Genomic DNA, 15,858 nt, shown 5'->3' with positions numbered 1-15,858 from the left:
GCCCGAGTCCACTGCCGGGACGAGATGACTGTCTAGACGAGACGAGCGGAAACAATGGGTTTTCTATGACTGGAGGGTTTCTATGACTAGAGGGTCATGGAGACAGCAGAGGGACGCCAGGATTCATGGCGTAGGCGTATATAGGCACCTATGATTACAATCCATTCCATTAATGCACAAGATTTGTGTGCATATCCTCAAGGATAGTTTTGGGCAGCCGCCCATCTCTCTCATCTGTTGTTGGGGCTGTACATTCCCTGTCACCGACAATGTAGTGGGCGTCCTATGTATCCTGTGATCGGTCTCGTGTTTCTGTGTGATGCTGTAATCTGATCCTGTGATATGCGGTCTTTCCGTTCGTTTCAAGCCGCTGACACTGTCTAGTCGATCACACGTCGCACGTCAATCACGTCGTAGGAGGCAGCGCATGATTGCACAGTTGAAAATTTGGACCCTCTCCCCACTGACCGAGGCATGGGTGAATCGACCTCAGCAGAGGCAGATCGCCCTCCTATCAACTCGCACGGCCCCCCGTACGTACGTCCCCGTTCTGATCGATGGATCGTTCATTCCCGCACCTCGGTACACAGACTACTTAGGCTCAACAGGTTCTATAGTAAACTAGCATCGAATCCACCTACTACTACACTACCGTCCAAAGTCCCCCAGCCTACCCCTCCTCATCAGCTGGTGCAGCCAGCAGAGGCGTCGCACGGGAAGAGGAAGAAGGGGAAGGCACACCTGATGGACTTTGGAGTTCGGATTCACCGTCGACGCGACCGTCCCACGCTTACACCACCACCGACGCACAACTCCTACAGCACATGCTCCGTACTCCACCTCGCATATGCCCGCGTCCATCGTGTGCATGCATGCATCGTTTGACTCCAGCAACTAGCCACCTCTATGGCGCTAGCTAGCTAGGCACTAGTCGCCTTAGACGCGGAGCGCGCGCCCCGGCAACCCAGCGGCAGCATGCGGATGCACCTAGGCGAGGCGGGGACGTTCACGCTGTCGCGGGGCGGGAAGAACTCCACCGGGAGGAAGTCGTCGTTGGCGCACTCCATCCTCATCCACTCGAAGTGCCTCACTAGCATCAGCCGGCCCTGTGCACAAATCAAAAGCCACCCATGGCAGCAAAGCAAATCATCGATCAGTCAAATTATCAGTCACACGCCAAACACGGCAGCATCGCATGCAGGGGAAGCACACATGCACATCAAATCACGTTCATGACTGCATTTTTTGCGTAAAGCAGGAGGTAACACACATCAGCTATGCATGCATGACACACCTGCTGCGCGGCCTGGTCGATCCTGATCACCTTCTTGGAGTTGTGCACTTTCCAGACGCAGTTCTGCAGGGAGCAGTAGAGCGCCTTGGCCGCCACCGGGGTGGTTATTTTTTTCATTTTAGACTTGCTATTACTGTTGGCTTCTTGTTTCTTCAAACTTTCATCTATTTCACAAAGGGATGAAGGTTTCCCATTTTGAAATACCTACTCCTTTGGCGCACTTAGTGAAGAATCCATGCCAGTCCCTGCAACATGTCAAAAGTAATCTTTAGTTATTAACCTAAAAATATTGTAAGACACATTTTATCATCAATTACTACACCACAACCTTTAAACAGTGATGGACAATCTCTTGCTGAAAGGGGTATACAACAATGTACAATCCGTTGCTAAAGGCTATAGCGACGGACCACTACTGTTGCTATTGAAGCCGTCGTTATATATATATAGCAATGGACATAGTCCAAACTTTAGCAACGGATAGTTTGTTAACGCTTTTAGCAACGGACAGTCCATTGCAATAAAAAACTTTTAGCAATGGACAGTCCATTGAGATGAATTAAATATGAGAAAAAATAATCCAGATGTATATAAAACTGTAGTAAACATTCATCAGACAATACTGAATGAAATACACAAATGGGGACATCCACCATACTCATTCATCAGCATATATCAAATAAGAACACACAAATGGGCACATTCATCTACATATATCGAATCATGTCACTAAGTTGAAGCTTAATTGTTTATATCAAGCCAACATACAAGCACATATAGTAGCTATTAGGTTTGAGTACAGAAGCCAAAACTACAAGTCCAGAACTACTTCCAGCAACTTTCCTACCATCAAGCCAACAAGCTTGCACCTTAGTCAACACCAGCTAGTAAACAATGCTAATAGTTTAGCCAAAAGCCATCAGGTTTGAGTCCAAAAGCCAACACTACATGATTGTAGTCCAAAATTGCTCCCAGCACCCTTTCTGCCATCAAAACCAGCAAGCTAGCACCTAGGTCAGCACCACTTAATCCAACCAAGCTAGCACCGCCTAGCATCTCTGAGACGATCCTACAACAGCACCTTAAGAAGATCTGTGAGAACCAGCAACACCCTTAGAAGATCTTGGTTACTGACTGCAGACCTTCATCTGTCACAAGTATCATTAGTTAGAAACTGTAGATACCACATTAAAAAATGAGATAATAGAATCAAGCTGACATTACTCGATTAAATGGCTAGGCAATGGCCATCTTTATAGCATCGCCTAGAGTCTTGATTTCAGCATAAGGGCGTGGCACTAATGTTTCACGTCGAAGGACAACATTCACAATAACATCACAATATTTTGTTCCAAGAGCCTCACCCGCTAGCTTATTGTTTGGATTAACTGAAACAACAGTTGCCTTATGTAACATCCTTGATGTTACGGGTACTAAAAACGGATCATGTCATCATGAGCATTGCAAAGCATATTTGTTAAGCACATTAGTATGCATCAACTTAAAACAAGTTTACCTTGATTACTTGAGCTTAGGGAAGTAGAGTGTGCTTATGTGGCGTGTTGATGCTTGTGTGGTTGCCACAACCCTAGGGTGGAGGTTTTCCGAAAAGCTAAGGGGGGAAAACCCTGATTTTGGAACCCTAAATTTGCCCCTTTTTGCATAACTTATGAACCAAGCAAAATTTGAGGTTGAGTTCAAAAGAAAAGTTGTAGCTCTTGGCAAGATGTACAACTTTGGTGTTTTGAGTTTTTGAAGTTTCAATACAAAATTCAAAGTAATTTTGAAAATACAGATTTCCGAGAAGTGTCCCCTTTTCCAACTTAAACCCCCAATTCAAAATCCATTTGGAATTTTGAAAAATGGTCAACATGAGAGTTGTAGAGCACAAAAAGTTGAGCAACTTTCATGTTGGGAGTTTTTCAAGTTGTTTAGGAAAAACAAAAGTAATTTTGGAAATTCTAATCTGCCCCAATTCAAAAATTTGAATCCTCTCAAATTGAATTTTGATTTTAAAACTGTTTTGGCCAAATTCACCCAGTTACACTCAAAATCAGCTCTGGTCACCGAAACATGTTTTGTAGCTTATAAAATTTGGAACAACTTTTGTTTTCACACAAATTTGACTTCAGTTCAAATTTCGTTTGAATTTCACAAAATCCAGAAAAGAGGGGATAAGGGTTGCTACAGTGATCCGATAGGGATCACCGGCTCCCTGTTCCGCGCAGCTGCCGCGCGAGCAGCGCCGCGCGCATGCGTGAGTGCACGCAGCTGCTTGCTGCCAGGGTCGCCAGGCGACGTGGACGCCTCGGGCTTGCCTTCCCCTCCACTTGAGCACCGACGTGGACGACGCCGTCCGTTTCCACTGTCCACGGCCGGAGAAAACTCGACGCCCCTCTCCCTGAAATTCACCGTACCCAGTTCCCCTCGCGCCAAATTGAGCACGCTGCCGTATTCGCCACCTCCTTGCGGACCCAGAGCACCCCCGAGCTCACGCTCTAACCCCCTTAAGCGCCAGAGCTCCTCCTTCTTCTCTAAGTCCGGCCGGCGTCGCCGCCGTGAAAACCTTCACGTGAGCACGCTGCTCCAGTCGGTACCACGCCTTGAAGGCGGTCGTTTTGAGTTCTTCTTGTTTCCCCGATACTCATGCGCTCGCTATTTCTCACTGGACGCCAACAGGATCGCCGGAGCAACCTCGCCGGAGCCGGAGCATCAGCCCGACCGCACGGCCACCGTCGCCAAGCCTCTCTACTGCTTCTCCCGCCGTGGTGATGTGAGCACCATGATCCCCACTCCTTCCCGGACCTCCCGGACCTACTGGTTCACGCTCTACCGAACCGTCGTGCCCGGTCCTCGGCGACCGACGCGGCCGTCCGCCATTTGCGTGGTTGAGGTGGAGAGAGAGCGGGAGAGCGTCCGTGAGTGGTAGCTTTGGAGTCGCAGGATTGGCGCGGTGCTGGTGCGCGCGCGCGCGGGGGCCGTGGAACCCGCTAGCGGTCGCCGGAGTGGCGGCAGCACCGCCGTGAGCGAGGGAGACGAAACTGACGAGCGGGACCCGCTCGTCAGTGATCGTGCGGAGAGGGGAGCGCGCGCGCGACGCCCGCATGGGCCGAGCCAGTGGGCCGCCTGCGCAGCGCGGTTGTGGGCCGCAGCGCGCGCAGTCCGCGCGGGAGATCGCTCCCAGGCCGACTTGGGCCGTGCCCCAGTGGGCCGCCTGCGCAGCAGTGTTGCTTTTCTTTTTCCTTTTTGATTAAAATTGCTTGATGTTTGAAATTATGTGATTAATGGTGTGCTAATCCAAAAATGATGAAAGTTTTTGTATAGGTTCCATAAGGTGGGTAGAACACAAGAAAAATAGTGGATTCTGTTTTCTGGTAGTTTGCATGTCTGTAAAATTTGCTCTTTTAATTAATGAATAAAACTTCTAGGAATTTTAATAATTTATTTGTATGTCCAAAAATCACCAAAAATTGTGGGGAGCCTCTGAATATTATTCCCTGGCTCCACACAAAATTTGATGACATTTGGATAATGTTTGATTAGAATACTAATAAACCCTTATTTAGTACTTAAGTAATAATTCCAAAACCATTAAACAATAATTAATTAAATTCTCATGATTAGGGTTGAGTGATTTTGGGATTGTGTGATGACCTGAGGTCATTAACCCTAATGACCTCTGGCATTTAATTATTGTTTAGCCTTAATGCTTAATTACTGTCATTAGTAATTAATTAAGAATTAATTAAGGTAAATAGGTTTAATAATTACTTAATTTAAGATAATTATGAATTAAGTAAAGTCTTAGTTTACAGATGCAACCTCTTGGGTAAAAACAATAGGTTACTAAACAACTTTATTTATTGATTTTCTGTATTGCATTGGGAAGGCAAATTGTACTTGATTTGGCCCTTCTTGCATAAGTGTCATACGCATATCATGAGCATTCATCATTTTGCGTGTAGTGTCCGTGACCGAAGGAGCGCCTGTTGAACCGAACCCCGAGGTCGGTGCTCCGTTCGAGGAAGTCGGATCCGAGACTTGGGAAGTCTCCGAGGGTCCCTCTCTGCCCTGCAACCAAGGCAAGCCCCGGATGCATTAACCCCTCCTTGGATATTTTAAATCTTTTATCACTTATGAATTGAAAATGCTGCATTAGGTAGTTGAGAATTGGGTTAACCTACTTGCTGCATTTACTACCTTGATATCTGTTATCCTGCCCTTGATACCTGTTTTATTTTAAAACTGCGTAGCGATGCTTAGCCCTGCTACTAGATAGGTTTTCAAACAAGAAAGTTTGAAGGGTTGTTGTGGGATACACTTATGATCAATGATGTTTCAATTTGAAACCGGTCGGTGGACTTGCTTTAAGAATGGAGTCTTAAAGTAATGTCTCCGACTATGTTGATTAAGGACCGTTCCGTTGATGGCCTGCTGGGTTGAGAATTTATAGTACTAGCCACTTGCCTCCGGTAAGCCCGGTCTTGTGATCCCTCGACGCGAACAGCTACTCGCGCACTGGGAGTGGAAAGATGGCGAGAGTAGTGTGTACCCACCTTACGGATCTGAGATGACCGGAAAACATCTAGATCGGCTGTAGGATGGTGGAGTACTGTGCTCTCGGGTGCCGCGAACCTGGTCAAATTTGGGGAGAGCTTGATTTGGGTTGATATATGCAAGATTTGGTTCTACATATGTCGGGTGGTTAGGAACTCCAGCTGGATTGCTAAGCGATTCGAATCGTCGTTGCTCCCCGATTGGGAGACTCAATTCCTTCGACCCTCATCGTAGTTAAATATGCAACTGAATGATAAAATGAGAAAGGGAAAAATGTCTCATGAGGTTCGGATCCCAATTCCCGGACTCATAACGACATGAAGCTATGGCCATCGATAAATAATACTTAATGATAGGATTAGGATCTCACGGATTCGTCTGTGGGGAACAACTAGTTAAACTGTCCTCGAACTCCTCGGCCTCTGCGGGAGAGGAATTCGCAGGTAAAACTTGAAAATAAGGATGCACCACTAGTAAGCTTTTTACGCAAAACACTTTGGCTTCTTGCTCAGCCACTCCTTGTCTACCCTAAGCCTGCATTCCTGAGTTCTCCTCTTTTCCCATCGGGTAAGTCTTGTTGAGTACTCCCGTACTCAGGGTTTCAATACCCCTGTTGCAGGTGAAGCGCAGGAGCCGACTTGTTTCGGACCCTGTTGTGTGACCGTCGTCGAGGTTGACGACGAAGAAGAGTGAGCGTGACCCATGGGCAGGGTCTGTAAATTTGTACTGTCTGTACTGAAGTTTAAGTTGCTCCGCTGGACCAAGCTTGTAATAACACTCTACTATTTAGAAGAACTACTTTTGTAACTTAAGTTATGTAATACTTCCGCTGTTTCACTCTGAAATATTATTTTGGTCTTGTGTCGTTGAGTTACTGCTCTATCTTCGCAACGAATGATCCTGGTGTTAAGGTGGCCACTTGCTATCCCGTAAAGGCGAGAAGAAGCAGTTCTCGTTGTTTGACCATTACCAGTGGTCAGGACGAGCCAGCTTGGTACGCCACAGGTAGCAGTGGAATGAGCGTCCAGCGATGCTCATCGGACTTCTAAAGTGGGAGGACTCCCGGCATCACCGTCAGAGGTCCTTAGGACAATGGCAGGTGCCGGTGGGCCCAAACACTTAGGGGGTTCTGCCACACCTTAGCCACTTTTTCATTACCCGATGAGGCAAATAAGATTACCTCATTTCCAGCCTAAAGTAGATGAACTTATAAGAAATGGATAATGCTAGGTTGAGCAAATAATAAATCACAAGTATAAAATTTGCATGAGAGGTTGAGAAGATTACAAGTGCATCATGTGAAAAGTGTTGGACATCATTTCTTGCTGATGTTGTAATGTTCATGGCAGGCGAGGTTGTAGGGGCTACAACATGTTGATTGGCGTCACCATCAGGTTCCTCATTACAATTTTCATTCTCCACATAGTCATCATCTTCTTCACCATGAACATGTTCATTACCCTCACCAAGTTCAGATCTTAGGCTCTACATGAAGCATAGGAAGAACAGTCATAACAAAGCAAGTGCTGAATGTAATATGACAATTAAGACATGTTAGGTACTAAAATTCAGATTAGTATCACAAAAATTTAGATTTGTATACAAGAACCATTCTGTGAAAAAGCTTTTTGAATTACTTTACCATGTGTTGTCTTGAGTTAGAACCATGCTGTGAGTTTGTTTCGACATTTAAAAATTCTTGTGCCATCATTTCCTCCTCCCTTTGTTTCATTTCCAAGATACTTTGTCGCAGCACTAGATTGTCACTTTCAGCCTTTTGGCGTGCCAAAACTTGTATTTGAAGCCTTGTCGATGAGTATGCCTTCAGACCTGGGGCACCAATGTCTTGAGGAGTTGATCCTAGACCCAAACAACGGACTCTACCCCTTGGCTCCTTTTCTCCACAAACAACAGCAAAAGCATCACCTTGCTGAATTGCCTTGTCCTTCAACTCCGGATAGATTTCAACAACTTCTTTTAGGGAATCCTAGGAAGAATGAATATGTATGTTTACAAATATTTGACATCAAATAATTTACATAATACTTCAACTCAAAATCTAAGATTACTATGGTTATTACTACTACTGTATACTACAACAAACTAGTGTTGGTCCATGCTCTCTAGAAAAAACTTACAATTACTGATGTTGCTGGCCTTAAAGGCTCTCTATTTTTTCTTGTATGTGTTTTTATATAGACTTCATCTCTTCGAGGAGGACGCCCAAGTTGCTGACCCTACAAGTTTTTAATTTGAACATGTCAAAATGGCCCAAAAATGATCTATTCAAATGAGGTGACAATGATAAGAGGATGTACCAGTTTATGTGCAGCAGAAGCATAGCTCACACTGCCTGATGTATGAAGGAACATCAGCTTTGCACGATTGTTTTTTCCTCTTTCCGTCAGAGCCTATGATAAGAAGTGTTATTACTACTACTACAATAAATATACAGACTACTACAAGTCCAATAGAAGTAACTACAACAACAGATTCGTAGTAGTTAATCCTTACTTTAGACTCAGGAGACCTCCAATATTTGAGAAGAGAATCCAATTCATCATAATCTATTCTATTACCATGTAAGTTCTTTAATTGTTCATCAGTCAATGTTTCATCAAAAATTTGTCGTTTAAGGTTTGCCTTAAACTGCCTCCATTTTGCTCCAGCACTAGCCATAACCCAGTCCAAGGCTGCATCATTTGTATCAAATCGTTTCTAGAAAGGCAAGAAAATAATTCAATCAGTATGGAAGAAGACATGAAGAGCAATGGCACAAATACCACACAAATATCATAACAATATATAGATAGTACCTTTATGTCATCCCAAAGTGTCATCTTCTTTCTAGCATCCACAAGCCTCCAATCAGAGCATCCAACTGGCAACATTTTCCGTGATAGAATTCCAATAACACTAGAAAGCTTCCTATAATTTTCTCCAACAGGCTGCCCTATTGAGTTTAGTTCTATTTTAATTTTAGCGATTGTGCCAGGTTCTTTTAATAATATATCATCCATTCTACTGAGACTCCTTCCGCCTCTCCTCTTCTTTTTTGTATTACTATGCATATCTGAAACTATAAGGTTCATCAAGAATTAGCTACAAGATTACAAAGTGTGATAATATGCTACGTAGGATAGAGGTGCAGCAAGCAGACATTCAGAACTAGTACTTTGTCAAACAAGAGCAGCCTAGATTTGTAAGAACTATTAGCAGATTGTAGGACTAGGACTAGGACAGCCCCAACAGCCCCAATTGTAGGACTAGGACTGTATTAAGTGGTAACAATTTAGGAGGTGTGGAAATACATGATGCGAAAATCACCTTCATTGTCACTTAAGAAGTCTCCAATTGTTTCACAGTCAAGAATTTCCACATTGGCACTTGCAATCCCAGAACTTTTTGTTTCAGGCCTTGGCCGCAAATAATGATTGTTAGGTGCTCCTTCCCTTGTGCCCTGAGTTTTCTGTAGGAACATCATGTGATTGTGAATTAATCATCTACAAATCTGCATGTACTATTCTACCATGATAATGCATTGCAGGAACATTAGGCTAACCTTTATTCTTTTCCTAGCTTGAATTGGCTGCACTATGTCTTTCATAGAAGGAAGATTCAGAGATTCCAATTTCTTTTTGTTCCTTGCACATTGTGCTATTTTCTGCAGCTCATACGGATTGATAAAGGCCTCCTTATTGTTTCCTCTTGCGCTTGACATTTTTACTCCTATGAAGGAACAAACAAGTCAGCCAATTTGCAATAAAAGAATAACAAAAACATAGCAGCCACACTGTGCAAACAAGACTTACTTCTTAGATTGTTTTCTAGGCTTTTTTCGGTCAACAATTATACCATCTATATCAGTTCTAACAGCAGGGATAATCCCATTAACAATATCCACAATCACACCGACATTTAAGTCAGGCAATGGCACAACTAGTCCATTGCCATTTTTAATGTGCTCAATCTCCAAATTATCAATGTCATAGTAGTCTCTTGGTTTTGATTGAAAAACAGCAACCCACTCAGTATCAGTTCCATCAGGAACATAGAATGAAAGGCTCATCTGAAATTTTTTCACCGGTATTGAATAAATGCTTAAAGTTGACACTGGTGACACCAAGTTGATCGGTCTTAACCCATTTACCTTGCACACGGTTGTCAACCCAAACGCACTTGAAAAGAACCACATTACCTTCGTGTGCATAGTTGAGTTCAATAATATCCTTTATAACTCTATAATAAGTTTTCTTTCCCATTACAAAGTTATTATTATTTCCACTTTCAAAGCATGTTGTCTCTGCAACTAGAGCCACCCCACTATTTTGGACAGACCTACCTGCATCATAGGAATCTGTGTGGAAATCAAATCCATTTATTCTGTAGCTACTATACTTTCGTGCAGCCATCATTGGCATCTTAGCTAATTTTTTTATCTCATTTGGTGCTTCCTCACACATTTCTTCCACCTGAGGTTAAACAAAATACTTTGCTTAATTACTAAGATAGATGTGAACTAGTCAATAACATGTGTCAAGCTCTTTTCCTACTTACATGTGACCTAAACCACTCATGAAAGGATTCATGCTGCATGTGGTTGATATCTCGCTGATTTCGAACTCCAATTGAGGTTAGATATTGAGCATACTTGCTGCACATGTCAATTTGTAAGATTATGATCCATGGGAAAGTAAACATGCGATGTCAAGAGAATTAGAAACTTACTCCAAGTAAGGTTCTATATTAGAATAGTTGAATAAGACATATCTATGTGCCTGAAGCCATGTCTTGTGGTCTAAAGTCACCATGCTCTTCCCAGCCAGACCACGACCAGTGCTATTAAATAAAGTTGTACTTGAACTTTCTATGTGCAGCCCCTCATTAACTATAACTGTTCGGTAAAATTGAGTTGACCCATGTAAATAGCGGGCACAAAGTGTAAGGCTGTCATAAAACAAAGAACCCTCCATAATTGATCCATCCGGATGGCTTTTTGTACGAACACTACCCTTAAGTCGCATCAGAAACCTAGACACATATAATAGCCTCATCACGTTGAAAACTTAGTATGTATGTAGCTTGTTTCTTAAGTTCAAATCTGCCAAAGAAATTACCTCTCAACGGGCCACATGCTACGAAAATGTACTGGACCAGCCATTCTTGCTTGGGCAGGAAGATGAACCATCAAATGTACCATCATGTCAAAGAAAGATGGAAGGAATATAGCCTCAAGAAGGCTCAAGGTTTCAGCTATATTAGCCTCTAGATTATCCATGTCGCTTTTTCGAAAAACAGGTGCAGAAATCTTCTTAAAAAAAAGACTAACATGAGCAACTGCAGCAGTAACTATCTCTGGCAATATTTTTCTTACAGCTATCGGTAATAAGTCTTGTAGAACAATGTGGCACTCATGACTCTTTAGCCCAAACACCTTTTTCTCATTAATATTGACATTATGTCGAATATCTGATGCATAACCAGCAGGGAACTTTACACCTTTTAGTACTTCACAAAATAATTTCTTCTCATCAGGACTCAATGAATATGGCGCTGGTGGTATATAAAATTGGTCTTCAATTTCAACAGGGTGAAGGTCACTTCTAATACCAAGAACTTGAAGGTCCAAGTGAGAATTAAGATTATCCTTAGATTTCCCATCAGTATCCAGGAATGTATTAACAAAGTTTTCATAAACATTTTTCCCTATGTGCATGACATCAAAGTTATGGCACATCATCAAATCTTTCCAATATGGAAGTTTGAACCAAATAGATCTCCTCTTGAAAATAACTAGCGGCTCCCCTTCCTTGCGTCTCTTGCTTGCTGGTTTTTTTCCAGATGGATCCTTGCCATAAACTGTAACATGATCTTTAGTACACTTTAAAATTTCCTCTTGAGAAAGTGGAGTCGGTGCCTATCTAAGCTCGGTTGAACCAAACTTCTGCTCATCAAACCTATGGGTGCTCTTCATGCAAGAACCTACGATGACCCATATAGCAAGTCTTGGTGCCATTACCAAGTCTAAATGAACATATATACGAGTGGCAATCAGGACATGCTGCTTCACCAGATGTAACACAACCAGACACGTATCCTAGACCTGGGAAATCTGTAATAGTCCATAGTATTGCAGCACGCAACTGGAAATACTCTCCCTTTGAAGGATCATAAGTTCTAACACTACTAGAAATACCCCTTGTAGTGACGCTTTATTTATATGTTAGACACGTTTTATTTCAACTCTACAAGATTATAGACACGTTTTTATAAAGCGTGGTAGAAGCGTCTTCGCATGGACCGTGTCAGGACTTTATAGAGACGAGTTTATTAAGCGTGTCAAGGTGATGAAGATACATTTTGTAGAGACATTAATAGCATGCCTACACATATTGATACACTTTTATAGATACTTTTATATAACGTATCTATTTATCTAGTTACGTTATATAGTAACGCTTCGTTATGCGCTAAGAATTGTAGAGACGTTCTAATAGATACATTTATATTATGTGTGTACTAATATAGTCACGTTATGTAACAATTTTTTATTGCGTGTTAAGAAGTGCAGAGACATTCTAATAGACACATTTATATTACGTATGTACTAATGTAGTCACGTTTTTGTTTTGACGTCATATTGTGTATTAAGAAGTATAGAGACGTTTGAGTAGATACGTTTATGTTACATGTCTAATAGTATAGATACATTATCTAGTAATATCATTTTGCGTTTCAAAAAATATAAAGACAGTTTTATATTCATTTATATTTCGTGTCTACTAATATAAAAGCATTATATATTACTATTTTATAACATCATATAAAATATACACATATAAAGAGACCTACTTGAAAAAATAAAGAGACCTTTACAAATTTAAACACAAATGAATTTGTACGATTAGATAATAAGAAAGTGAATCATGGAGTCATTGCATTGAAAAATCCATCGTATTTACAAAATAAGATAGAATAACTCATTAAAGTGCACTCAAAGAGAAACCTATCATAAAGAAGCATATGAAAAGTGGTATCATACAAATATCTATATTTTTCTGGAACATCTAAAATCTATCTTATTCACTAAACTTGTCGAGTTATCTGAAACTTGTAGCTTGTCTTTCCATCCACATCAAGTTACATGTTTCCATCATGCTGCAAAATAAGAGGAGATTGAGTTGGCAAACATGAATTCTAATGAAAGGAATATAACAAGAATGAAACATACCAAGGTTGTACTGGCTTGAGTTGAACTTTTAAGTTGTTTAACCTATAATGAGAGGATGTGAAGTACAATTTTAGAAAATTACAAAATCATAAAGAATTTATTAATATAAGAGAAAACTTACATGCGAACGGGGCCAAGCAATAACAAAGCCAATAGCATCCTTCATAGTTATCACAGAATAGAACGGTCTAGGTAACATCTCATCTCCATTGTTTCCACTGTCAAGGGCATCAACATAAACCCCAACATATTCTTTTCCAAGCACAGTGCCAGCAATGCTTCGAGTACTATCACGAGTCACTAACTTTCCTTTGGCCACGACTTTACAATGGTTTCTTAGTGAAATAAGATACACCTCCAGTTGGCTCTACCATTTTGCAAAACATAAAGCCATGGTCATCAAATTTGTAATTAATTTAGTTTCAAAATAAGGAAACAAATACATACCGATCCCGATTGATTACAAACTGGAGCTTTAGTTCTGTGAGATCCCTGCAATAGACAAATTCAAACCATATCATTGATCTAGCAACTTCAGCCATACCATGAACGATTACAATAATAGAAAACAAAGACATACCAAGTTGGTCATTATGCTAGCACGTGGTAAATTTAAGTCTTCAAAACCCTTATCAGCTTGATTTTGATTGTCAATATGTGCCACCTGCAGTCATAGTTGAATCCTCAATTCTGTGACATATAACATGGGTTATGTAGCACCCCATTTGAACTTATAATAATCAAAATAGATGTAGATGGCTATATTTCATAATCTAGCACATCTCAGACTATATTGCACATTGGAGTTTTCGGTCCATGCAAGAAAAGTCTAGCAAGCCTATAGCCAATGAACATAAATATTCCTTAAATTTTAGTGCAGACTATTGTTTTCAACTTGTATTGAGAGTTGCAACAAGACTGTAAATTTAATCTCAAATCCAGATTCCCTCCAAAATTATCATAATCAGAGTAGTAGCAAGTCTTTAGTCATGTGAAGTGTATAGCATGACTGCCTAACCCATGGCTTATCAGCCAGCAATTTCACATAACATAATTGAGCAGAATTGACGGACATCCACAGACCTGCTAAATTAATTAGTGGCAAGTTGTGGCTTTCCTCAACTTGCCCTGCCTACTATACATTATATATTCTAAATAGAAAGTACTCGGACAAAGCTTCCAAAACTCCTTTTTCTAACAAGCAGTGTTTCTCAACTACAATTTTCTAAGGAAACACATTTATTATTTCAAGAAAGGGTCCACGCAATAGTCATATGATGCATGCCAATTGTCAAGAAACGATCTTGCAGCCAAAAGATAAATATACACATTCCTGTTCATTCACAAAGAAAATGAAGCTGCTTCCTGGCACAATTAGACTACCCTTTTTTCTAGTGGCAAACTTACGAATTTGTGATATAATTAAACAATGCTAGATGGACAACACAAGCAAGTTCATAAAGCATAGTAATAGTTGATCTGTCTGATATTCTCTTATGCACTGTGCACATAATAAAACAGCGCATCAAGGTTTCTGAGTAGGAATAGAAAATGTAACAGCAGATGACACTTAACTGTAACATACCTTTGCAACCATTGGCTCACGTGTTAACGATGAGCGCAAGCAATCCTTGTTGACTTGACTACAATTATGGTTCTGTGGCTCCTGCATATTTATAACCATAGTATTTAGGACATTAGCATGTGCTTACATACTATATTATAGCAAATAAAATAGAAATAAGAGCTATGTTGTTCTTATTCTTATGGCTGCAGTAACATAGAATCACATATAAGCATGTTGAAGAGAGGTATAGTGCTACCTGAACAGAATTTTCTGGAGAGTACACATTATCTTTGGGTCTTTAGGGTTCATGTCAATATCATTATCACTATATGTGCCATGGATACTGTCATCACTACAATCCTGCTCATCATCAGTATGACCATCTATTTCGGTATGAACAACCTATAGAAAAATGAAACATCAATCAAATAGTTATTAGATATGAATAAACTCATCTATAATAGATGAAGACAGACATAGAGGAGGCTTACTTCATCATGTAGAATTCTTTCCATTCTTTTGATAAAATCATCATTTGGGTACTTTTTTGACATAAAAGAAAGCCAAAGTTTCATAGCACCATTCATGCATTGCATCTTATTGTCCATTGTATTTACTTTGTCACGGTACCTTCTTTCTTCTTCAGTTTCAGTAACAAAAGTAATACCTTTAGAAACTTGCACTTGACTCCAGTACTTGTCATCATAGTACCCACGTGCTTTTAATTGTTTAGCAACAATCTCATTGAACACCTCATTAAAATCATTAGCTGAAAGATTACCATTGTTCTGCTCCTTTCTTTTTTCTAGTTCCTCAAATGATGCATCCTATTGAAATAAGCATATAGGAAGGTCACACATTCATAACAATAATTTCAAATCCAATGTTAATTGCAAGTAGTAGAAAAATATACCATTACTAACTTCACTTTGTTGGTGCTGTATCTCCCACTCTTTTTCTTATGAGCGGCGTCCCATAATTCTATCCTATGAACCTTTCCTTTCCTTTGATCTTCCTGCACAAGAATTAAATTTGAGGATGAAATCACTTCTCTTACATGATCTTTGAACCTGACAGCAATAAGAATATATATCACCATCTCTTTCTTCAGTCTAGCATGGCTTTTCCTCCCTGTTGTGTGTGTATTCTTCTGTTCTTTTGCACACCGAGAGTTTGTTGCACACAATTTCTGTAAATATAGCAAAGTTA

At 40.8% G+C, this 15,858-nt stretch overlaps 1 long non-coding RNA gene across 1 annotated transcript; it reads right to left on the bottom strand.

The window, feature by feature from the left end:
* Positions 7,711-8,217, bottom strand: LOC110436197. The gene is made up of 3 exons (XR_002453940.1): positions 8,170-8,217; positions 7,990-8,088; positions 7,711-7,838 (listed from the first exon to the last, which is right to left on the bottom strand). It is a non-coding gene; the product is annotated as an uncharacterized LOC110436197 (long non-coding RNA).

The sequence above is a fragment of the Sorghum bicolor genome, chromosome 6 (genome assembly GCF_000003195.3).
Source record: "Sorghum bicolor cultivar BTx623 chromosome 6, Sorghum_bicolor_NCBIv3, whole genome shotgun sequence".
NCBI classification, from domain to species: Eukaryota; Viridiplantae; Streptophyta; class Magnoliopsida; order Poales; family Poaceae; genus Sorghum; species Sorghum bicolor.
Note: the sequence above shows the minus strand (reverse complement) of the source record. Positions and strands in the feature narration are given on the sequence as shown.